This window comes from Peromyscus maniculatus, chromosome 4 (genome assembly GCF_049852395.1).
Source record: "Peromyscus maniculatus bairdii isolate BWxNUB_F1_BW_parent chromosome 4, HU_Pman_BW_mat_3.1, whole genome shotgun sequence".
Lineage (NCBI taxonomy): Eukaryota > Metazoa > Chordata > Mammalia > Rodentia > Cricetidae > Peromyscus > Peromyscus maniculatus.
The window spans coordinates 118,094,108-118,118,201 of record NC_134855.1 but is presented as its reverse complement, the minus strand read 5'-3'; the positions used below and the strand labels follow the sequence as shown (position 1 = coordinate 118,118,201).

The following is a 24,094-nucleotide window of genomic DNA, read 5'->3' as shown; positions in this document are numbered from 1 at the left end:
TATATTCTCCCACACAGTCTCCTCGGTTCTTCCTTCCCAACTTCATGTCTTTTGTTTTGTTTTGTTTGAGGCAGGGTCTCCTGGCTGGCCTGGAACTTGCTAGCAAGACCAGGCTGATCTTGCCCTCACAGAGATCCGCCTGTCTTTGCCTCCTGAGTACTGGGATTAAAGGGAGTTGCCACCAGGGCATGATTTTTCTTGAGATAAATGTTTTTATGTAGCCCTGGCTGGCCTGGAACTCACTTTGATTCTTAGAGCTGGCTGCCTCAAAGTTTGAGAAATATCCTTGTTTCTGCCTTGCAAGTACTGGGAGTAAAGGCCCCTGCTTCCTCCCGCACCCCCCCCCCCCCCCCCCCCCCCCGCCCAACTAAGTACAATTAGTGCTGCTCATAATGTACATGACTGTGGGACCATCCACCCTAGGTTTTTTGTTTTGTTTTGTTTTGATTTTTAAGGCACAGTTTCTCACTGGACCAGGAGCTCACCAATTTGTCTAGATTGGATGTCAGGCAAGCTCTAAAGATTTTCCTGTGTTTGCTTCCCCAGTAGTGGAGTTCTAGACATATTCTTCCATTCGAGGGTTTTTAACATGTGAGATAGGGATCAGAATCAGATCCTCTTATACCAGGTCCCACCTGAACACTCTTGAATGGTAGAGTAAGGATTAAGAAATAATAGATATGAACTTGGTGTCTCCTGCCTGCAGAATCCCTCCTCTCTCTCACTGACTGGATTCCCAGAGCTCAGCTTGGTGCCTGGCCGTGGATCTCTGCATCTGCCTCCATCAGTCACTGGGCAAAGGCTCTATGATGACAGTTAGGTTATTCGCTAGACTGGTCACCAGAGTAGACCAGTCCAGGCACCCTCTGGACCACTGCCAGCAGTCCAACGTGGGGTCATCCTTGTGGATTCCTGAGAGCCTCCCTAGCACCCTGCCTCTTCCTATTCCCATGATATCCTCATCTATCATGGTATTTCCCTCCCTGCCCTCCCACTCTGTCCCTGTTCCAGCTTGACCCTCCCATTTCCCTATGTTCTCATCCCCCACTCCTCATCCTCTGCCACCCCCCGCCCCCCACAGTCCGTTCATGTAGATCTCATCCACTTCTCCTTCGCTGGGTTATCCATGTGGCCTTCCTAGCTCTTTCCCTGTTAGCTAGCCTCTCTGGAACTGTGGGTTGCAGTCTGGCTAAGGCAGGGGACATTGAGATCATGATGGGAAGATGTGTAGAGATGACCGGCCACACTAGTGGAAGCCCATGAACTTTAGACTAGTGGCTGTGGAGCCCCCATGGGACTGGACTAGGCCCTCTGGATACAGAAGACAGTTGTTTGGCTCGAACTGTTTGGGGGGCACCCAGGCAGGGGGATCAGTATTCATTCCTGGTGCATTGGCAGGCTTTTGGGAATCCGATGCCTATGTTGTGACCCCTTGCATAGCCTTGGTGCAGTGGGAAGGGGCTTGGACCTGCCCAGGCTCAGTGTGCTGGACTCAGCTGACTCCCCATGGGAGACCTCGATTTGGGGGATGTGGGGATGTGGGGTGGCTTGGGAAAGAGGGCTGGGGGGTGGGAGGAGGGAGGAGGTGGGATCTGTGGGTGGTATGTAGAGTGAATAGAAAATTTCTTAAAGAAAAATGGAAAAAAAAGAAATAATAGATATGAACAGTAGAGACGTAGACATAAAAGAAAAAGACAGACACAGAATAGATCTGGGAGGGCTTGGAGTAAATACTACAGCTGCCCCAAGTTTATTCCTCATGGGCTTTTTATACACCAGCGAGGGGAGAGGCAAAAGACCTCCTCATCTCAAGGACATCATGGTTCAAGGTACAAAGAACAGACAAGTATAAACACTTTCTTAATTCTCAAAACATCTAGTAGCCACACCATAAGGCAAAGAATCCTATAATTTGGCGTTGAAGTATAAGACACCTGGTAACCACACCTTTGGCCAAAACATCCTATTATGCAGCCTTGAGGGGCATAACAAGCTTGGCCTTTCTGACCTTGAGTCAAGATGGAATAAGGACATACTATGGAGTCTCTGTGGGCTCCCACACTCTTCTTGGGTAATGAGCACACATACACATGCACACACACATCTTTTTTCCTAAAGCATGGAAATGTGCCCTTTAAGTCAAAAGGCCCTTGGTGTTTTTAAGGGTTTAGGTAACTGTTAACTAATTTTTCCTTTCTATTAGAAGTTTAACATTATTTTGAGGGTCAAGGAGGCTTTGGAATTGACCACTCTTTTCTTCTTGAATATTAATTGTGTACATAATTGTACTATGTAATGACATTTTTGTCAGTGATAGCCATGTATGTAGTGGTTGTCCTCTGAGGTTATATTGTTTAGTCATGTCATAGACATGTTGGTTGATATGCCTATTCTCTGTGATTGCAGAAAAACAGAATAGGCCAAAGAAAATTTTTGACTATTTAAAAAATGCACTGGTGGATTCATATAAAAACATCTAAATTATATATGTAAGTTGTGAAGCATAAAAAAATCAGATTTCTTCCAAATGCCATTAGCTTAATTAACATGGACATTTTAATATTATTTTTCAGCTTTATTAAGTTATAATTAATAAATTTCACAGAAGTTGTCTATACTTTAGGTACATAGTGTGATGGTTTGTTATACATATACACTGAGATGATTAGCATATGCATCATATGGTTAACTTTTTGTAGTGAGAATAATATTAAGAACTACCATTTTAGCAAAAATCAGATCTATAATACATTATTAGTAATGGCCATTAATCATGGTGGACAGTGGGTCTTATTTTTATCATGTTTTGTCTTCTTTTCTTTAGCAGTACTGAGGATTGAACCCCGAACCTCACACCTGCTTAACAAGTACTCTACCACAGAACTATGTTCCCAGCCCTTTATTCATATTTTATCACATTTATATCATTTGACAAAAGAGTTTCCAGTTTTCTGTTTTAGCCCTGCTAAGCTCTCTTCTTTTCTTGTGAGCCTCGTTTGCTTAGAGCTACAGAGGTTATTGAGCTCTTGTGTTATTTCTTCCTTGTGTCTGGTTACCATACTTATTGTAATATCCTTCTGGGTCATCCGTATTGTCATACATGGTTGGGTTTCCTTGTTTTTTTTTTTTGTTTGTTTGTTTGTTTTTTTGGAGACAGGGTTTCTCTGAATAGTTTTGGTGCCTGTCCTGGATCTCGCTCTGTAGACCAGGCTGGCCTCGAACTCACAGAGATCTGCCTGACTCTGTCTCTCAAGCGCTAACATTAAAGGCATGTGGTGCCACCACCCCAGCTGGTTTCTTTGTTTTTAAAGTTTAATAATATTCCACTTTGTATATTGTAGACAAATTTTTTCTATCCTGACTGCCTGGTTCCAAATAAACACACAGAGGCTCATGTTAATTACAAATGCTCGTTCAATAGCTCAGGCTTACTACTAACTTGTTCTTACATTTAAATGAACCCATTTCTATTAATTTATGTATTGTCATGTGGCTCAAGGCTTTACCTCTCCTCTAGCATGTCTTGCTTCCTGAGCAGCTTGCTCCAGTCTCCCTGACTCCACCCTTCTTCCCCTCAGCGTTTTCAGTTTGGCTTTCTTGCCTAGCCTTATTCTGCCTTGCTATATGCCAACCAGCTTTTTTTTTTATTATTATTATTAACCAACAAGAGTAATACATAGTCATGGAGTACAGCTGTATTATTCTACAGCAGTATATATAAAATGATATTTTAATTATTCTTTAATTTATTGATACTTAGGATATTTCCATATCATGATTATTTTGAGTAATGCTACAATGGACATAAAGATGTAGACATCAAGCTTTGTTTAGATACCAAAAGTATATTGAATCATGTGGTAGTTTGGTTTTTTAAATTTTCTGGGGAACTGCTGCTGTATTTTGCATGATGGCTGAATCAATTTACATTCTCATCAGATATGTAAAAGGACTCCCCTTCCCAACGTCCTCACCAACACTTTTTGTCTCTTAATTTTTTAAGACTAGCTACCCTGGAAGGTATTAGCGGATACTTCACTATGGTTCTGATTCACATTTTTATGGTAATTAGTAATTTTGAGTACTTCTTCATATGTCTGTTGGCTGTCCTATAATGTCCATACAAAGCAAGAATGTCTTATTCAGGTCCATTGCTCATTAAACTTGGAGGGAGTTTTTGCTAGGGAGTTGTATGAAGTTTCTGTGTGTGTGTTTTGCATGGTAACCCTTATAGCAGACATAGTTTGTTCTCCCTTTTTTGTGTGGCTGTGTCTTAATGGAATATGGTCTTACTTGCTGAGCTTTGCTGTTGTTGTCTGCAGTTTTGTTGTCATATAAAAACATTTCTATGACCAGTGACTTAGAACTTTACCCCTCTACTTTCCTTTAGGAGTCCTGCCACTTAAGCCTTTGAAGTGAATTTGGGGAAATGATACCAAGAGCAAATTCCACATTAAAAGTATTGGTGTAATTGATATATTGTGCACCCCAATAAACTTATCAATAAATTTATCAGAGACCTGTTGCTAGAGTTTTCCTGCCTTGCCCACAGTCAGGACAAATCGCTGTCACCCGCCAGTCCCACAGCTGCTCAGACCCAACCAAGTAAACACAGAGACTTATATTGCTTACAAACTGTATGGCCGTGGCAGGCTTCTTGCTACTGTGCTTATAGCTTAAATTAGTCCATTTCCATAAATCTATACCTTGCCACGTGGCTGGTGGCCTACCGGCATCTTCACATGCTGCTGGTCATGGCGGCGTCTGCAGTCAGTCCTTCTGCCTTCCTGTCCTTTTATTTCTCCTGTTAGTCCCGCCTATCCTTCCTGCCTAGCTACAGCCGATCAGGTTTTATTTATTGATCAATCAGAACAACTTGACATACAGACCATCCCCCAGCACAGCCAAGTGCAGACCATCTCAGACACCTGCACTCAGGCCCATGGTCCTAATCATCCTCTATGCGGACCTGCTGGGTAACGCCACAAAGAACCCAAGAAGGGCTCCCACAGGACATACAGAACATCCCACAGCAGAGACCAGAACAGCCACTATATTAAATGTAGGTTTAGGCAGTGGTAGTACACGCCTTTAATCTTAGCATTCCGGAGGCAAAGATCCATCTGGATTTCTGTGAGTTCAAAGCGACACTGGAAACAACCAGGCATCGTGACCCATGCCTTTAATCCTAGGAAGTGATGGCAGGAAGCAGAAAGGTATATAAGGCGTGTGGACCAGGAACTAGAGCCTTTTAAGCTTTTAGCTTTTTAGCAGCAGTTCAGCTAAGATCCATTCAGATGAGGACTCAGAGGCTTTCAGTCTGAGGAAACAAGATTAGCTGAGGAATTGGCAAGGGATTCGTCTACATATTGGCGTATCTAGTTTTCAACCAGCTTCATTACCCTTGTAACAATTTAGTGGATAAGTAGTTTTGATGGTGTCTACCCGCAGTCCTTGCTTGGAGAGACTGAGGCAAGAGAGTCCTTGAGCTCAATATGTAGAGTCTAGTCTGAAAATAGTGATACTGGGTTTCAGAAATAAACATGAGTGGCCATATGTGTGTGGGCTTATTTTTTACTGTTCTGTGTATCTGCCAGCACTGTACTATTGTGATTATTATATCTTATAATATTTGAAATTAGAAAGTAGTTCTGTTCTTGCTCAAGGCTGTTTAGCTAATTAGGGTATTTTGATTAATTTTTAAAAATTTCTGTGAAAAATATAATTGGAATTTTGATAGTGACTACCTTCTATCTGTAGTTTGCTTTGGGTAGTTATAGATGTTGTCATTTTTTATCCAGTTTATTAACATAAATATTTTTACATGTGCCTTTTTCTGTATTTTATTTTATCAATATTTGTTAGTTTTTAGTGTATGGGTCAGGATGGCTAAATTTATTTGTGCATTTGTTTTTGAATTTCTGTTCCAAGCAGTTTATCGTTAGTATATGGATTTTGCATTCCACAACTTTTTGAGTTTATTAGTTCTAACATTTTCTTGTAGAATCTGAGGTTTTTCTCTCTGCAAGATATTTTCATCTGCAATCAGAGAAAAATCTTTTTCTTTGCACAGCTGGGATTTTGAGTGCTGTGTTGAGTAGGGAGTGAGGAGAATGGGCATCCTTGTCTTGTTCCTGCCTTGTCTTGTTTCCCATGTTATAGCCAAAATTTTTGGCTTTTATAGTGATTAAATATCAGATATTTGTTGTTTCTCCTCTTCCCTTTGAGATAGGCTCTCCGGTAGCTCAGAGTAGTCAAATTATAGTTAGTAGCACCTAAAAACCTCTCTTCCCTTCATCAGCCTCTTCTGAATAGTTAACCACTCCAGGCACTTCATGTTCTTAGATGGACATGGAAGAAATCAGCTTCTTGGACTGCATCCCACTCCTCTGAGGAGCCCAGGGCTTGTTCACTCTGATTTCACTTTGGACCATGGGTGCAGTAAGTTGTGAGGATCTCTCTCTCAGCACAGAACCTGAAGGGGTGGTGATGGGGGCAAAGGAAACTGTTTTTTCTTACTCTCTTCAAAGCATTTATTGGATTTTGTGGTTTGTGCTGTATATCTGAACATCCCTGTTCGACTCCAACATTGCTGGATTCCCAGATGTCAATAAATAATTAGTGTTCAAAGCTGCTGGTGGTGTAGGGAGATTACAGCAGAAAGCTCCCAATGCCACCATTGTGCATATACCACTCTGATGACCAACACTATTGTGTCTTCTGCTCTCTTACAAATCCCTACTTTCCTTTCCAGGCTATTGCTGTTCTGAAAATTGTGCATCATTACTCTTTGTTTTTTAAAAAAAGTTCAATTGAATATGTATCCCCAAACAATATGTTCCTTCATTGTTTTGCTTTCTGTTGACCGGTGGCAGTGTGTTGCCTGTATCTTGCTGTTTATATGTTTCCATAGGATTTATCTCTATAGTTGTCTATCACTATAATGCACTAGCATTACTTTCTCTTTCATTTCTTATCTACTGATTTCTCTAAAAAGAAAAAATTATAATATCTGTTTGGCTTCCCCTAATGTAGCTAGAGTTTTCCTGCCTGGCCCACAGTCAGGACAAATCTCTGTCACCCGCCAGTCCCACAGCGGCTCAGACCCAACCAAGTAAACACAGAGACTTATATTGCTTACAAACTGTATGGCCGTGGCAGGCTTTTTGCTAACTGTTCTTATATCTTAAATTAACCCATTTCTACAAATCTATACCTTGCCACATGGCTCATGGCTTACTGGCATCTTTACATGCTGCTTGTCCTGGCGGTGGCTGGCAGTGTCTCTGACTCAGCCTTCCACTTCCCAGAATTCTTCTCCTCCTTGTCCCGCCTATACTTCCTCCTGCCTGACTACTGGCCAATCAGTGTTTTATTTACTAACCAATCAGAGCAACACATTTGCCATACAGAACATCCCACAGCACTCTAATGTATAGTTCTTATAGAAAAGATAGAAAACATGTTCAGATATTTAAATTTTTATATCAGTTTTCAAAATAATGCGATGGTATACAGGAAATTCCCTAAGTTGTTCATTTAAGTTTTCTTTTATGTATTAAAAATTTTTGAAAATAAAATCCCTTTAATGAACTCACAAATAAAAGCATGACACAGGTAAAGGTTGCCAATCAAACAAACACTTGCTTACTCACAAACTCAAGAGCTTTTGTGATAGTATAAGCCATTATTTCCTTCTGCTTCTTTGAGCTTTGAACATGTATGAATATAAACATTTAATGTTTATATGTTTCATAAATACCACAATGTTTTATCTTTTTGTGTGTATTAAGCAGTTAGTTGGTTTAAAAAAGGCGCATGCATACACACACACACACACACACACACACACACGCACGCACCCCTAGTTACTTTTTCTTGCAAAATTAAAGTTCAGGCTTCATGCCATTTAATGTTTTTATTGTCCAAATATACTGCTGCTGAATCTTCTAAATTTCATTTGTCTGAAGTGTCTTTACTGTTAAAAGATATTTTCTTCCTCTCACTGTCTCCCTCCCTGCCCTTAGTCTTCTCAGATATTTTCTGTTATCTTTTTATGTCCATTGTTTCTGCTAAGCAGTTTTAGAGTGTTCTTTTGGAATGTAATATGTCTTTTTCTGTTTTTGATGTTTCATTTTTTTACTTTCTAGCACTTGTTAGTAATACAGTCAGGTGTCATAGTTTGTGTTTTTCCTTCTCAGGCTTTGCTGAGCTTCTTTGTCAGTTGGTGTCAGTTTTGGAAAACTGTCTTATTATCTCCAGCTGTTAGGCATAGTTCTCTCTTGCTTCTCAGACTTCTGTTAGGGCCTGGAGATCATCCCACAGAGACAAATGCTCTCTTTCCTCTTCTCACTCATTTCTGTGCATCAGTTTAGATATTTCCCCAACTCTATCAGAACCTTGGGTCCTTTTGTTTCCTGTCTCTTACTTCCTCTTAACCCTATTGGCCTTCCTTTATTTTGTGTTCTCAGCCATCTGATTTGATTTATAGCTTTTTTATTTTGAAATTTTCATCTTTTCATCATAATTTATATAGCTCATTATTTTTAATTTTTAAAATATTATTAGCCTGACTTTTCCTTCTCTAAATTCCCGATCATCTATTTGTTTATTTTTCATATAACTTTCATTTATTGACTGTGTTTAAAATATTTGGAAAATTAAAATATTTGCTACAAAAAGGATACACTCTTCTTCACATGCATCTATAATGAAACATTGTGTCAATCTCATCTGTAGTTAAGTTGATACTCAATTCTTGCAGCTGTGGATGTAGATGTTTTGATGGTGGTGTCAAGACTTAACCATTTGGGGGCTGATGAGATGGCTGAGCAAGTAGGTAAAGGCACTTTTTCTTTTTTCTTGTATGATTATGAGACATGTCAGCTCCTGGCAGCACCAATCTACTTCAGAGAAGATATGGGCATTGAAGAAACTCCATATGGAGTTAGCTTTCATTGTGGCAAAAGTTAGCCACTGGACAACAAAGTGTCCTCAAATAGACTGCTGACAAACAGGACAAAATGGACAGACAGGACACGAAACAAAGGACTACCAAGACAAGTGTGGTTGTAGCTTTAGCAACAGGCATCCTCTGAGGCCAGGACAATATGGCACCATTGCTGAAGTGGCCTTTGCAGTCTGGAAAAGATACAGTGCCCCTTTCTTTGAAGGCAGCTGAACAGGCAGTAGACCGATGACTTCTGATGTGCAGTGGAACAGTAGCTGAAAGAGTAACTAGGCTGATGGAGTCTAACCTCTCAATGTTAGAATGGTATTTAATAAAAGAGATGAAGCCACCCACAAGCCAAGAAGAATGAGATGCAGAGAAGAACAGGATGCTGAGATGAAGCCACCCACAAGCCAAGAAAAATGGACAGCCGAACTCCAAAAACACCAACAATTTCCAGAACTTAAAATCCTGAATCATGACAGGACACTGGTGGAATTCAGGTGTTTTTCATACATGGACCATTCTTACCAAATGTGAGGTCGAACTGTAGGCCTTGTGTACATCCTACTTCACAAATGAGTCTGTCAGATACAGTAGGCTGAAGATGATGCCCCTACATTGCAGAGAAACCTTGGGTGACTGTCCAGGCAGCTGGCTGTTTCTGTCAACTCATATTTTTTGGAAGTCACTTGTTTGCACTTCTTGTTTTATTAGGTAATATTTCCTTCTTGGGTCTCTGAGGGAGTTGAAGATTAGATAGTTATGGTTATAGTTATAGTTACTTGAAAATTAGTAGTTATAGTTATAGTTTTCCTTGTTGAGAATTTCAGAAAAGAAACTCAGTAAAGAGGCATAAGTGTATAAATTTGAAAGATATTATATAAGATAGTTCTCTGTTACTAATATAAGTTAGAAGAAAAAGTGAATCAGGTACATTTTGGACTTACCAAAATAGAATAGGTAATGCAATATTTTCTCTGAGTTTGTCAAATGTCAATGTCAAATAGACTAGACATTGTCGCGGTATTTATTGCTTGTATATAGTTATTGTACTTATTGTATATTGTTTTTCTTATATTAGTTATAGTTTTTTTTTCTTTTTTCTTAGAATAACAGTGGGAAATGTGGTGATGTTTTTTTGTGAGGAAATGTAATGTTTTATTTGAGAGTCTCTGTGTGGTCAAGGACACAGCCAAGCATGATGACACGAGCCTTTAATCCCAGTACCAACCATAGAGACCTGGAGGTCTGTATAGACAGGCAGTGACGAGGAAGTGATGTGGCTGGGTTTAGAGCCAATGAGAAGACAGAACAGAAAGGCAATAAAAACACAAGTCAGGCAGGAAAAAACTTTGTATGGGGAAGCTACTGCTGGTGGTAATCTAAAGCTAGTCATGGATATTGCTCTGATCTCTTTGGCTATTTCCTCAGTTTTTGGCTCTGAGTTTCTTATTTACTAAGACTGTTTAGAATTTCATCTACAGCTACCCTGTTGTGGGATATTTTGATCACACTCTGATACTCTTGAGACTGCCAATAAAATTTACCCTGAATCAGAGGGTGGAGCTAGCTACTAGATGACCAGAATTGGCCATAGAGGTTTTGGAGAACCCAGGTCATATAGAGAGACACAGGAAGTAGTAGGGAGGGATTTAGAAAGATTCTCTGGCCTTTTGGGTCAAGCTAGGAGAGAGAGAGATGAGGTCACTGGCTGCTTCTCTGATCAATCAGTTTTTTTGTTGTTGTTTATTTATTTTTATGTGCATTGCTGTTTTTCCTGCATGTATGTCTCTGTGAGGGTGTTGGATGCCCTGGAACTGGAGTTACAGACTGTTGTGAGCTGCCATGTGGGTGCTGGGAATTGAACCCCGGTCTTCTGTAAGAGAAGCTAGTGTTCTCAACTGCTGAGCCACCTCTCCAGTTCCTCAATCAGGTTTTTTACCCCCTATTCATCTCCTGGGTTTTATTTAATAATAGAACAATATAAGTAATCGCTTCACTGCCCAGCCTGATAACCTGAGTTTACTTTACACCACTCCCTGCAACTATACTAACAGCAGATAAAAATTCACATAACAGAGTTTGGAATCTGACCACAAGCAAAACACTAGGTATCTTTTTATTGAGATCTGAGCTATCAGCTGTTTGAACCAGGGAAGGGGGGCAAGATGGGAATGGGATACTTCTTTTATTTGTTGTTTCATTCTGTCTTTTACAAGCTGGCTACTAGCTCATTTGGTTTCTTTGGGGGAGGTTTTTAAGGATGCAATCTTCCTGGTCTTGGGCCTTGTTTTTTTGCCTTTCTAGGCACTCAGGGTGAGATACTGTTGCAATGTACTTGGACAAAACCCAATCAGTCTTACAGTCTGGATGTGAAATATTCGTCACAGGTCTTATATTTGAATAAGTAATCCCAACAAGTAATAGAATTTTGAGAGTTTGTAAAATGTCTGGGAATTTGAACCTAACTGGAGGAAGTGAGTAACTAGGGGCAGGCCTTGAAGTTTATAGCCTAGCCCCATTTCCGGTCCTGCTTCCTGCTCCACTACATAAAAGAAAGTAGGGAGTGCTAGCCATGTGCAGCTACAGTGCCTCCAATCCCCAAGACAAAGTTCATTTTTCTGTAAACTGCTTTTGATCACAGTCATAACAGAAAGCTAGCTATCATACCCATTGTTCTTTGATGGTTCTATCCCAGCCTTTCTCTTCCTGCTGTTTGGTGGCTGCTGCATGGTACTAGGTGAAGACTGTCTACTGCAGCATTGACTGGACAGGCTCCTTGTTTCAGTTCCTGTTTTGTTTCCAGTCGCCAGCTTGCTGCTTCTTTTCACTCAGCCAAGCTCTGATGTGCCTGGGGGTGTTCAACTCTTTGACTTCTCCTGTGTTCCATGTCTTCGGAGCTCTCATTGAAAATATGTAGGAAACAATGTAGATGGGTTCAGCTCTGCTCTGCATATGGGGCTTTTCTTGATTCTAATTTACGTTAGCCCAAATGTGGTTTGTCACTCAATGGTGTTATTGTTCAACTTGTTTCTCCTTGTCTTCTTCAAAGACATTCTTCTTTCCTTACTGTTTCCTCAGGAATAAAAGAGGTCATAGGCCACTTTCCTGTTAGTAAGATCTTCTCACTTTTGGGAATTATGTTCATTGAGATACACTTGCGTCTTCATTTCATTTACAACGTTTTAAATTGTGGTTTTGTTGCCTGTTTTGCTTGCTCTATTAGGATGGGAATAACAAGCTCTTGTAAAGTCTCCCTTCAAACAAGCAGAAATCTCTATGAGTTGTGGAGGCCTGCACTTCATATTCTGGGATTGGAACCTATCTTTTGTTAGTGACATCTATGGTCTTTGATATTTCTATCTTTGTTTCCTTGTTTATAAGAAGAACAAGAATGTTTTAGATTCCCCTTAGGTAATTTCTTCAGCCACCCAGAACATGGCCTTTCCTCGGGTATTTTACTTAACAGGAAATCAATTTTAGCATGATAATCTAATTGAAGAATTTTTATACTCTGTAGCTGATGATGATGGCACTATTGCTTTTGGCACACAGAGTTCATGGTCCCACCAGTATTTTTACTGCAAATCAAATTAAACATGTTACCTATAGGTTTAAAACTATATGGTTGTATATTTTTAAATAAAATCAAAGCTGTGTGAGTTCTTAATTGAGGTCTGTGAGCACTATGGAGTTGATAAATGAATTTTCATGGAGTATTCTGTGAATTTCCTGAGACTTTATGGATTCTTTTGGTGATGATACATGCGTTTGCATGCACACACATACAAACTCCCTCCCTCCCTCCCTCCCTCCCTCCCTCCCTCCCTCCCTCCCTCCCTCCCTCCCTCCCTCCCTCTCTCTCTCTCTCTCTCTCTCTCTCACACACACACACACACACACACACACACACACACAACCTGGGAGAGGTATGGAAGCACAATTTTTAAATTTTGAATAAAATTGTAAATAAATTCTAGTCTATAAGTGTTAAGAGCAATGTAACCACATGAAATCATTTTTTAAAATAATGTTCTTTAGAATAGTATCAAACAACACCTTTGAAGAATGTCTACCCTTTCTTTGCTACAAAACTAATTTCAAGATGACCACCTAGTTTTTGTCTTACATATTTACATATTTGTTTTAATAGTTTGTGATCAGATAACTTTTGAGTAATTTCTATATTAGTATTCCTCAAATTTTATTCTGATCCAAATAATTTAATATGCTTCCCATTTCTCCCACCCATCAGCACATTTGTGTCCTTTTGTACCCTCAAATCACCCCAGCCAGGGAGTTGACTAAAGAAGATTGTAAGTAGTGGTTGGACAGCAGATTTAAGACTTTTTCTGTCATAGTTTATGTGACTTCTAAATACTGATTTTTTTTTTTTTTTTTTTCCTGAGACAGGGTTTCTCTGTGCCTTACCTGGAACTCGCTTTATAGACCAGTCTGGCCTCGAACACACAGATATTCGCCTGCCTCTGCCTCCCGAGTGCTGGGATTATAGGTGTGCGCCACCGCCACCTGGCCTGAATGTTGTTTTAAGCATTGAGTGCAACTTAAAAACTGATGAAATGATTTATATCGCCTTTCTATTGGAAGAAGAATTGTTGGGAAATAACATCAACTCAAACTTCTCTTTTTAATTTTCAAGAAACTGAAATCAGCCTCATAAATCACATCTGAATTTTAACTCATTAAGAAAGATATTAATGATATTATATCATATTTATAGTTGTTTTGGTAGTTATATGTTAAATTTATGGTACAGCATAAGGATCTTGTTTACGTTCTTTTGGACCCTATTCCATACAACTAGCATACACATGTAGTTTACATTACATCTACACATTAGATATTTATAATTGTCTCTTGACTTTTTTGGCTGACACTATGCCATTGAGGCAAAATAAAATCTTAATTTTTTTATTTGGTATTTAGCTCAGGGACTTACAGTTTCCAGGACATTGTGGATAAAATTAGGCCCCCTATCATCTAAGGCCTAGTGCCAGAAGTGCCTGTTGAGCTTCTTGTTTTCAGATTATTATTAATTGGATTTTAGATGATGGATTCAGAGTTTTCTTTTTAAAAGATTTATTCTCATTTTATGTGTATGTATGTTTGTGTTTCTGTGAGTGAATGTCACGTGTGCAAGTGCCTGCAAAGGCCAGGAGAGGGCATTGGGTTTCTTGGAGTTAGAGTTAGGCCTGATAAGGGGACTGGGAACCAGACTTGGGTCCTCTGGAAGAGCAGCAAGTACTCTGACTTGCTGAGCCATTGCTCCAGTCCCAAGTCTCAGGGTTTTTAAGGCTTTGAAGACTTTTTTTGCTTACTTCTCCTTTATTCATGTGTTGAAACAATAACTAACTATAAGATTTGGATCTTGGAATTTTAGTGACAACAATTCCCTTCTCCTGTCAGTTAGGGATGATATATCTTCTCTAAGTCAATTGCAAATACCCAATGAAGTGTTTGTGAAAGCCTAGATATATAGTAATTGCTTATTTAATGGTAAATCAGTGAGTCTGTGACATTCTCCCTTCCCTTGTAAAGATTCTCTATAGTTGAAGTTAATCTTAATTTTTTTCTTAATTAACAGTTTTTGAAAAGCATTTTCTCATAGGTGGTCTATCCATCGTAAGCACTTTAACCGAAGTATTAATAATAATAGCAATAATAACAACAACAATAATTACTATTATGATTTCTATTGAAACAGGATTTACTTTGTACCCCAGTCTAGCCTGGAATGCAGTCTTTAGTCCAGACTGCCTCAGTCTCAGAAAACCTCCTTCCTTAGCCTTCCTATTGATGGGATTTTAGACATGAACTTTGACACCTTGTTTGAAACTAAATTTGAAGTATAAATTTACTCAAGTTCTGAAAGTATTTGCAGGTATAAATATTTTGTCTTGTGGAAACTTTAATGTCATTTACGTGAAGTCATTTAAGTTTTCAAATGAGGAAGACAAGGCATGGACATCTCCAGTGATTCACCTCAGGTGTGAGTGACATCTGGAGCTGCCCTTGTCTGTGATCTACTCTCAAACAGAATAGTAATCTAAGTAAGCGATTGGCAAAGAAAATAACTGGGCATCGCAGTGTTACTTTTAAATGGCCATTGTCCTACTAGAATTCTCAGGTATGGATACGCCTAGTGCTTTTACATGTGATGTGTTTCTTACTTGAGTGCCACAGTACTGATCCACGCTTAGGGACCATAACAATGGAAAACCCACTTCTGCTGCAGGCAGTTGCTTCTCATATGAAGAAAAAATATCTCCCCTTGTCCATTTCTCTCCAATTTCAGTGTTGTGATTTAGGAAACTGAATTTAAGTATATAACAGCACAATAAAAGTCCTGTTTTATCATTGGCCCTCAGAGTGAACAATGAGAAAGTTCTCACACTGAGATGCTATTTTAACAAAGGGGGCAGCGGATAGAGATTGGGGAGGAGGACAGCTGTGTGTGAGCTATGACATTCTCATGTGACACTACTTTCTTTAGTGGAAAGTCTTTTACTTATGTTTCAGTCTCTTTGAGCATGTTCTAATTTATGACAGTTTCACACTCACAAAACCAAAAGTTTCCCTGTTTATGTAGCTAATTGTTTAGGCAGTTAAAACTTTTGTAGTTTGGTTACATCTTTTCAGTAAAACTGCTAATATTGATAACATTGGATAGGTATTGTATGCCTCAGATCAGATGTTCCTCTGTGTTGAATTAGAACTGTTGGACATATTTTTCTTTCATGAATAAGTATGGAGCTTAAAGCATACATTACTTATACCCCAGTCTTGAAGAGATAGTACCTTTGCATTATAGTAAAAAATGGTTTTCTCTTTGGTTACTTACTATTAAACAATGATTACATGAAAAGGCCTGAGTTGTTTTTTAATATTATTGCTATAAATACTTAAAAGCATGATTAGAATTATGTAATAGAACTAAATACACATTTGAGAAACACTGTGCATGTTGGTGAGCTAACCTTTGGACTTGACTGTTTTAGACATCTTCACCACTTACTCCATCTCTTTATAAAACTCCTTATGTTTTCCTCTTGTATATAATAGATTCCAGGTTTGATAGCCAAGGGGACACTGTGAAGACTGAACTCATGTGTGTTCTATCACTTTTAAGGCAGCCCTCTCTGTAATTTCACAAGACAGGCTTGAAAACCAGAAGTAACCCAACTCCAAAATTGGCAGTAAATCCTCTGACAGGGAAAAGGTGACGTACTATGTAATAAATTCCTTTGTTGAAAAAGAGATGTCGCAATACTGGAAAGTGAAGTACCAAATGTTTCCTTTTAAATTTGGAAAGGCCTTTACTTAATACTTATCTGTCCCTGTGGACTTCTAACAGGCCTGTGTTGAAAGGTTTTTTTCAGATGTCCAATACTTTCAGTGAGAGTGAATGGCAGCATTTATACGTTGACATATGTACTTCAATATCATCAGTGTCCCTTGGAGATGTGTGGTATGCCAGTAATACCTACTGAATGTGGGCTTTTGTTGCTGCTGGTCCTGTGTTCCTGTGTGCTGGCTGCACAGGAATGTAGGATATGTCTCTCTTATGTATGCATCTTTAATTTCTCCACCTCTGGGGATTCTTGATCTCAGAAGTGAAGTTAGAGCAGTTGATAGAAGAAATACAGTCTGCCAAAGCAAAAGTTTGTGTGATAATGAGTTACATTTCAAAATGATAATCTCATTTTGAGGCTCTATGAAGATTATATTATATAATGGCTCTTACCCAGAAAGAAAAATGGCTCTTGCTTATCCAGAAGCTATCACTTGCTGATAGCTGTTGAGGTAAGGTTCAGTCCTCTCCCGCCCTTACTGGAATGTTGATTGCCTTCGTCTTGTGCAGGAATTTTCCAGGTAACTATGGCTACCATGAATTCACGAGGGCTACTATCATGTTTTGTCTAGAAAATGGCATTTCACAGCCTTTCTCCCCTACTTCCAGCTTTTACGTTCTTTCTTCTCCATCCTCCATGATACTCCCTGAACTTAGGGGGCTTGATGTAAATGTCCTATTTAGGGCTGAGCTGCTGAAGATATTGCCTTCTCCAATGTTTATTTATTTTTTTTTTGGCACTTTTGTAAAAAATCAGGTAGCCATAGTTGAATGGCCATGCATATAGCTTCTATATTCTATTCCTGTTTGTTTATGTGACAGTACCATGCTGGTTTTAGTAGCATGGTTCTGTAGTATAACTTGAAATGAGTTTTGGTGATATCTTCAGTAAGTACTCTTACAATGAAGAGTGGGAATTGTTTTTGGTATCTAGGGTGTTGTTGTTGTTGTTGTTGTTGGTGGTGGTGTGTGTGTGTGTGTGTGTGTGTGTGTGTACCCATATGAATTTCAAGTTTTTTTTTCCTTTTTATGAAAAATGTTACTAGAACTTTGGATCTGTAGATTGGTTTTGGTAGAATAGCTATTTTTAAATTTTTTATTATGTAATTCTTAAGCATGGTAGGTGTTTCTGTCTCCTAGTGTTTTTAAAGTTTTCATTGTACAAGTCTTTAGATCCTTTGTTATGTTTATTCTAAGGTGGGCTTTTCTTGTTTGCTTGGTTGCTTTGAGGCTATTGTGAATGGAGTCGTTTCCCTGATTTCCTTCTCAGGATATTTTCATTAGTATATAGAAAAACCACTGATTCTTTTGAATGTTAATTTTGTATCCTACCACTTTGAAGAAACTGATTATCAGTTCTGAGAATTGTCTGGTACAGTTTTTTTTTTTTTTTTTTTTTTAAAGATCTCATATAGGGTCATATTATCTGCAAATAGATACCTTGACTTTGTCCTTTCCTATTGTGTCCCTGTTATTTGCTTCTCTTGTCTTATTGTTCTGGCTAAGATTTCTAGTACATTATTGAGTGGGAACAGAGAAATTGTACCTCTTTTCTTGATCCTGATTTTTGTGTAAATGTTTTGAGTTTTACCCCAGTTAATATTGGCTATAGGTTTGTCATATATATAGCCTTTATTAGATTGGGGTATGTTCATTCTAATCTGAATTTCTTCATGACTTTTAATGATGAAAGGAAATTGGATCTTATCAAAAGCCTTTTCTTTGTCTGTTGAGATGAACATGTAATTTCTATCCTTGAGTCCATTCAGGAAATGTATAACACTTACTGGTATATATATATATATATTTGAACCATCCTCACACTCCTGGCATAAATGGAACTTGATCGTGGTGAGTGTTCTTTTTAATGTATTCTTGAATTTAGTTTCCAGGTATTTTGTTGAGAATTGTATCTAAGTTCTTCAAGGATATTGACCTATTATTTGTTTTCCTTTATCTGCTCTTGGTATCTCTGTCATACATACTAGCTTTGTAAAAAGAGTGTGGTAGTGTTCCTTCCCTTTCTATTTCATGAACTAGTTTGCGGAACGTTAGTGTTCTTCTTTGAAAGTGTATTCAGCAGTGAATCCATCTGGGCTTGGACTCTTTGTAGTTGGGAGATTAAAAAAAAAGATGTGTGTGTGTGTGTGTGTGTGTGTGTGTGTGTGTGTGTGTGTGTGTGTGTGTGTGTGTTTGTGTTTAAGTATACAGATGTGGGTTCAGGTTCTCTTGGAGGCCAAATCCTGGAGCTGGAGTTACAGGCTTGTGTGAACTCTGTATAGGTACTAGGATCCAAACTTGACAAGAGCAGTATGTGCTCTCAACCTCTAAAAGCCATTTCTCCAGCCCCAGGTAGGGCGATTTTCAATTATTGCTTCAATCTCAGTGCTTGCTGTAGAATCTATTTACATTTTTTATTTCATCTTGGCTTGATTTTCTTAGGTCATATACATCTAGAAACTTATTCACCTCTTTAGTTTTTCCAATTTAGTGGAGTGTTTGCTTTAAAGATACAATCTAATGATTTTCTGAATTTCATTTGTATTTGTTTTAATGGTTCTTTTTTCATTTGTAATTTTATTATTTGGAGTCCTTTTCTTTTGATTTGTTCAGGTAAGCTTATCTTTTCAAAAAACCAAGTGTTTGCTTCATTTGTTCTATGCATTGTTTATTTCAAATTAAATAGTATTTTGTTTTGGGTGTGAATGTGATATATGCATGTATGTGAGGAAGTATTCAGTTGTGTAGGGTTCATACCAAAGGCAGAAGTTGACACTTGGATATCTTCCTTAGTCCTTCTCCAATTTCTGTGTTGTTTTTTTTTTTAACAACAACAACAAAAAAAAAAAACAGGGTATCTTACTGAACCTGGGGCTCTGTGTTTCAATTGGATTGGGTTGGCCAGTGAGCCCCTAAGGGTCAGCCTGTATGCCCTGCCAATGCCTGTTTTATATATATACACCACCATGCCTGGATTTTATGTGGATTCTGGGGATCTGAACTCAGGTCCTCATGATTGCCCAATAAGCACTTTAACATTTAAAAGAGAACATACAATTTTTGTCTTCCTGGGTTTGAATTACCTTGCTAAATACTATATTTTCCCCATGTATTCTAGATACGTGGAGCACCAAAGAGCATAAAAGACCATGCTTGCGTGGGTTATCTGAGGGTAGTATTAGGGTGTGGAAGATGAGGGTGAAGGAGACTCTGTTAACATATACTTTGTTAAAAAATGCCCCAATATCTAATTCTTTATATCTTAATTAATTTTTTAAAAATTATTAAAAGAATATATTGTGAATGTAAGAATGTCATATTGAAGTTATTTAGTAAGCCCATTGGAGATTAATACATTCATTGTAAAAACTGGGGGAAAATTGCAACAGAAGTAAACATCAAGCAAAAACTATTATAGTATACAGTCCCTGAACATCTACAGAAATGTTTTGTGTCAGACTAAGAGAAATCGTATTATTAGTTTTATTTTAATTATGGAAATTTTATCCAAGTGGTCATTCATAGCCTGTGAGACAGTTTAGTTTGCTTTGAAGCATAGTCTCAGACCACAATTATAGACTCTTTCTGTATTCTAGGCTCATAGAGATGACTGTCAGGCTCGCTGAGAATCACCTTTTGTAATAGAAGGAAAATACAGAGAATATCATGAGGAGAGAGGAAAAAAACACCAGAAGAGAACTTTAACTTCCCCTTTTCTTCCATTGACAACCCTTTGTGGCAATAGATACTCTTGTTTCTGATTTTTATAGCAGATTCTTAAAGCATCCCAAGGCCATCCAATAGAATCTTACATCAGTCCTTCACTATATATCTGAAAGAGTGTGTATGATGTATATAGAAAGATGGAGCGAGAGAGAGTGAGAGCGAGCGAGAGAGAATGAATATGAAGACCCCAAAGAAACATTGTACAGGCTGGCATTTTCTAAATAGAATCTGGAACCTGACCTTTCTCTCTGAGTAAAGATGTAGATCTCTTTGGAATGGAAGGCTGAGCATTCACTAAGGGAATGATATGGGGGACATTTTGATGAGGGAAAAATTAAAGACACTAGTAAGTATTGTAGTTTTTTTTTTTTTTTTTTTTTTGGTTTTTCGAGACAGGGTTTCTCTGTATAGCTTTGCATCTTTCCTGGAACTCACTTGGTAGCTCAGGCTGGCCTCAAACTCACAAAGATCCGCCTGGCTCTGCCTCTCGAGTGCTGGGATTAAAGGCGTGCGCCACTACCGCCCGGCGTAAGTATTGTAGTTTCTTAAGGATTTTGCTGTGTTGTTTTTCTGGATTCTAAACAAGCACACAATACCTGGGATGCAGTGACTCATTAAATGGGTATGAGATCCTTAATTATGTGAGATTTTCCCTTTCATGCAACATAAATCATTTATCTGTTATCATTTACTTTCTTTTAGCAAACAAATTGGAAAAAAAGTCATTTGTTAGAAACAATTAACTATGTTATTGATATTTTACTTCTCCCTTGAAAAAACACCTTCACTTAAAGTGAATGTGCCTGTGTTGCTGCCAGTGTGACTTTTGGTGCCTCACAATCACACATTTCAGCTACAGCAATGAGTTCAAAGTCTCTTTCCTTTAGTGCAGTGGTTCTCAACCTTATTAATGCTGCAACTCTTTAATATAAGTTCCTCAGGCTGTGGTGACCCCTATCCATGAAATTATTTTCATTGCTGCTTCATAACTGTAATTTTTCTACTGTTATGGATTATAATGTAAATATATATTTTGCAGTGGTTTTAGGATACCCCTGTGAAAGGGTCATCGACCCCCATGTTGAGAGCCACTACTGTAGTGTGTTGTTTTCTAGAAGTTTTTTTTTTTTTTGACCAACAAAGTGATATACAGTCATAGATTAAGAGGGCATTAGGCCACAAATGCTTAATCTTAGTTTATAAGATTTATAATGAAAAAGAGCAAGCTGAGCACGGTAAATTAGTAAAAGTAAATTTTGAGGAGAAAAAAAGCACCAGGAAGTAGAATGGACCTAAATTCTATATTCAAGGAGATAAACACATTAAGAAATGGAATAAAGGGAGTGGTAACCTCAGGTTAAGATCCTACCCAGCAAAGTTTCCAACTTGTGGAAAGAAACTAAAGAAATCTTAGAGCCAAGTATGGTGGGGCACACCTTTAGTTCCAGCATTGGGAAGGCAGAGGCTGGTGAATCTCTGCGTCTGAGGCTAGCCTGGTCTGCAGAGCAAGTTTCAGGATAGCTAAGCTTAGGCAGTAAAAGACAGAAAGCTGGTAAAGATGTAATTGAACAGAAGGGATCATGTTCCAGCCAGAGTAAGCAGCAGAACTTGGCAACTTCGGCCACGTAGTTCTGGCTTTAGAATTAAGCATAGAAGAAACAAGTTGTAGAATTGCCTCTGAGTCTAAAGAAAGCCACTGACTGAGTCTAGGCATGGGTCAGAGGTGTCCCTGAGTGGAGGTCTAGTAGAGAGGTCATTGCATGAAGCTGTGAAGTTGAAGCCTGGATTGCCTTGGAAAACCCAAGATGTTAGATGCCAGAGTTGTGGGATACCTGCTGAGGAGAGCTGCTGTCGGGGAGTGGAATCAGCCCCAAAGAAAGAAGTATATTGCAGTCATAGAAGCTGAAAGGAGTTGGTGATCTGAAGAGCATTTTGATATCAGACATGGAGCTGCAGAGTTTGAAGTTTTCCCAGCTGGTTTTCTGTCTTGCTTTAGTCCTGTGTTTCCTTGCTATGCTCCCTTTCCTGTGTTTTGGAATGGTAATGTATATCCTGTGCTATTATACGTTGGAAGTATGTGATCTGCTTTTTGATTTTGACTTTTATTTGGGGATCAGTTAAGAGATTGCCATGATTGCCATGTGTATCAGAAGAGACTTTGGACTTTGAAGCAAGTTTGAAACTGTTATAGACTATAGAGACTTTTGAAGTTGGACTAAATGTATTTTTTTTTTTTTTTTTTTGCATTATGGTATGGCTATGAGCCTTGGGAGGGAGCAGGGAGTGAAATGTAGTGGTTTGAAAGAAAATGGCCCCTAAAGAGTGTGGCACTATTAGGTGGTGTGTCCTTGGAGGAAGTGTCTCACTGTGGGAAAGGGTTTTGAGGTATCTTTTGCTCATGCTTTCCTTAGTATGACAGATAGTCAACTTCCTGCTGCCTTCTAGTCAATATGTAGCCAGCACCACGTCTGCCATGCTCCCTGGAATGATGCTAATGCACTGAACCTCTGAAACTGTAAGCAAGCCACCCCAGTTAAATGTTTTCTTTATAAGAGTTGCAGTCATGGTGTCTTTTCACAATAGAAACCCAAACTAAGACACTTGATAGATACAGGGCATATGGAAGGAAATCTGGATACATGCTCTATGGATGAGCTTTAAAGGCATTATGCTAAGTGAAATTAGCCAGTCACAAAAGTTTAAAAAAAAAAAAAAAGGAGGGTGTGTGTGTGCTCGTAATGGCACTTAGTCACTGCATTTTACTTGCCTGTATCTTGGGTAGGAGCAGGGAAAATTGGCTAAGGACAGTTAACTAAGATGCGACTGAGTTAATTTCACTTTACTTTCACCATTCTTTGAGTAAAGTAGTCAATTTCTTTGAGATAGAAAGTCGAATGGATGATGGTTTCCAGGAATGGGGAGTTGAAAAACAAGAAACTAGTTTTTAAAATTGAGTTTCAGTGTGAGAAAATGAAAAAGTTCAGGAGATACATAAAGCTGTTGGTTGCACAGCTGTATACTCAAAAATGATTAAACAGTAATTTTATATTATACGCAGTAAGGATGCAGGTGGCCTGAAAAAGGAGAGTCCAATTACAATCATTTAAACAAGTGTTTATTTTTAAATTTTTAAAAATGTCAGTGATATTCTTGGGAGAATATTAGAGCTAGCAATACAATCTGGCAATGCTTCTTCTTAACCATGCCTGTCCTTGTTGCCCTACCTTCCTTAAAGGAAAAGTCTTTATGCTTATATATACTGTCATTTGGTCACAGGATTGCTGTTGCTTCTCATACTTAGTCGTGTACAGGCATTGGAAATTAGATTTAGGTACACATGTTACGCATGTTGGTTAGCAGGTTCCCTGTTCAGGAGGGACAAAGGACTGCCTCTGGATAGAGAGGAGACAGACTTGGCCCATAGGCAAATGGTGGCTTATAAAGGTAAAATGGGAAACCCTGTGTTAGAATGAGGTATTTACTTTTAATTGTGCATGTTAATTAGGTGAGCCAAAGGGGGATTTTGATTGCTAGACTTCAGTACCTTGGTAGTCAGCCACTTGCTCAAACAGCTCAGCTCTGATAGTACCCATCTCAGGAAGCATTCAACCACCACTAGAACAAAGAATCACATGCCACACGTGGAAACAGTCATATCAGGATTACCCCTGTAACTGTATTATTCTCACATGGATGAGCTGTACATGAGTGTTCCAACACTTATTGCAGTGGGCATATAGCCACTAGTCTCTAGCTCTCTTTTGTTGAGGCAGTAATTGTATGACTTTTCTGGGGAAACATGAAAAAAAATTTATTCATACAAGATAAGGAACCACTGACAGAACAAAGTCCAATATGGTGAATTGTAGGAAGAGTTTTCATGTCCTGGGAGCCACTTCCAAATTATCTCACAGAGCCTTATATTAGTTGTAAATGCTCAGCCAACAGCTCAGGCCTATTACTAACTAGCTCTTACATTTTAAATTAACCCATATTCCTTATTTATGCTCTGCCATGTGGTGGTTCCTCCTTTCAGCATGGCA

The 24,094-nt window shown here is 38.7% G+C and overlaps 1 protein-coding gene across 11 annotated transcripts in view; it reads left to right on the top strand.

Annotated features, from left to right (window-relative positions):
* The window catches only part of Tasp1 (taspase 1), a 255,934-nt gene that overhangs the window by 146,493 nt on the left and 85,347 nt on the right, over positions 1–24,094 (top strand). The window lies entirely within an intron of this gene.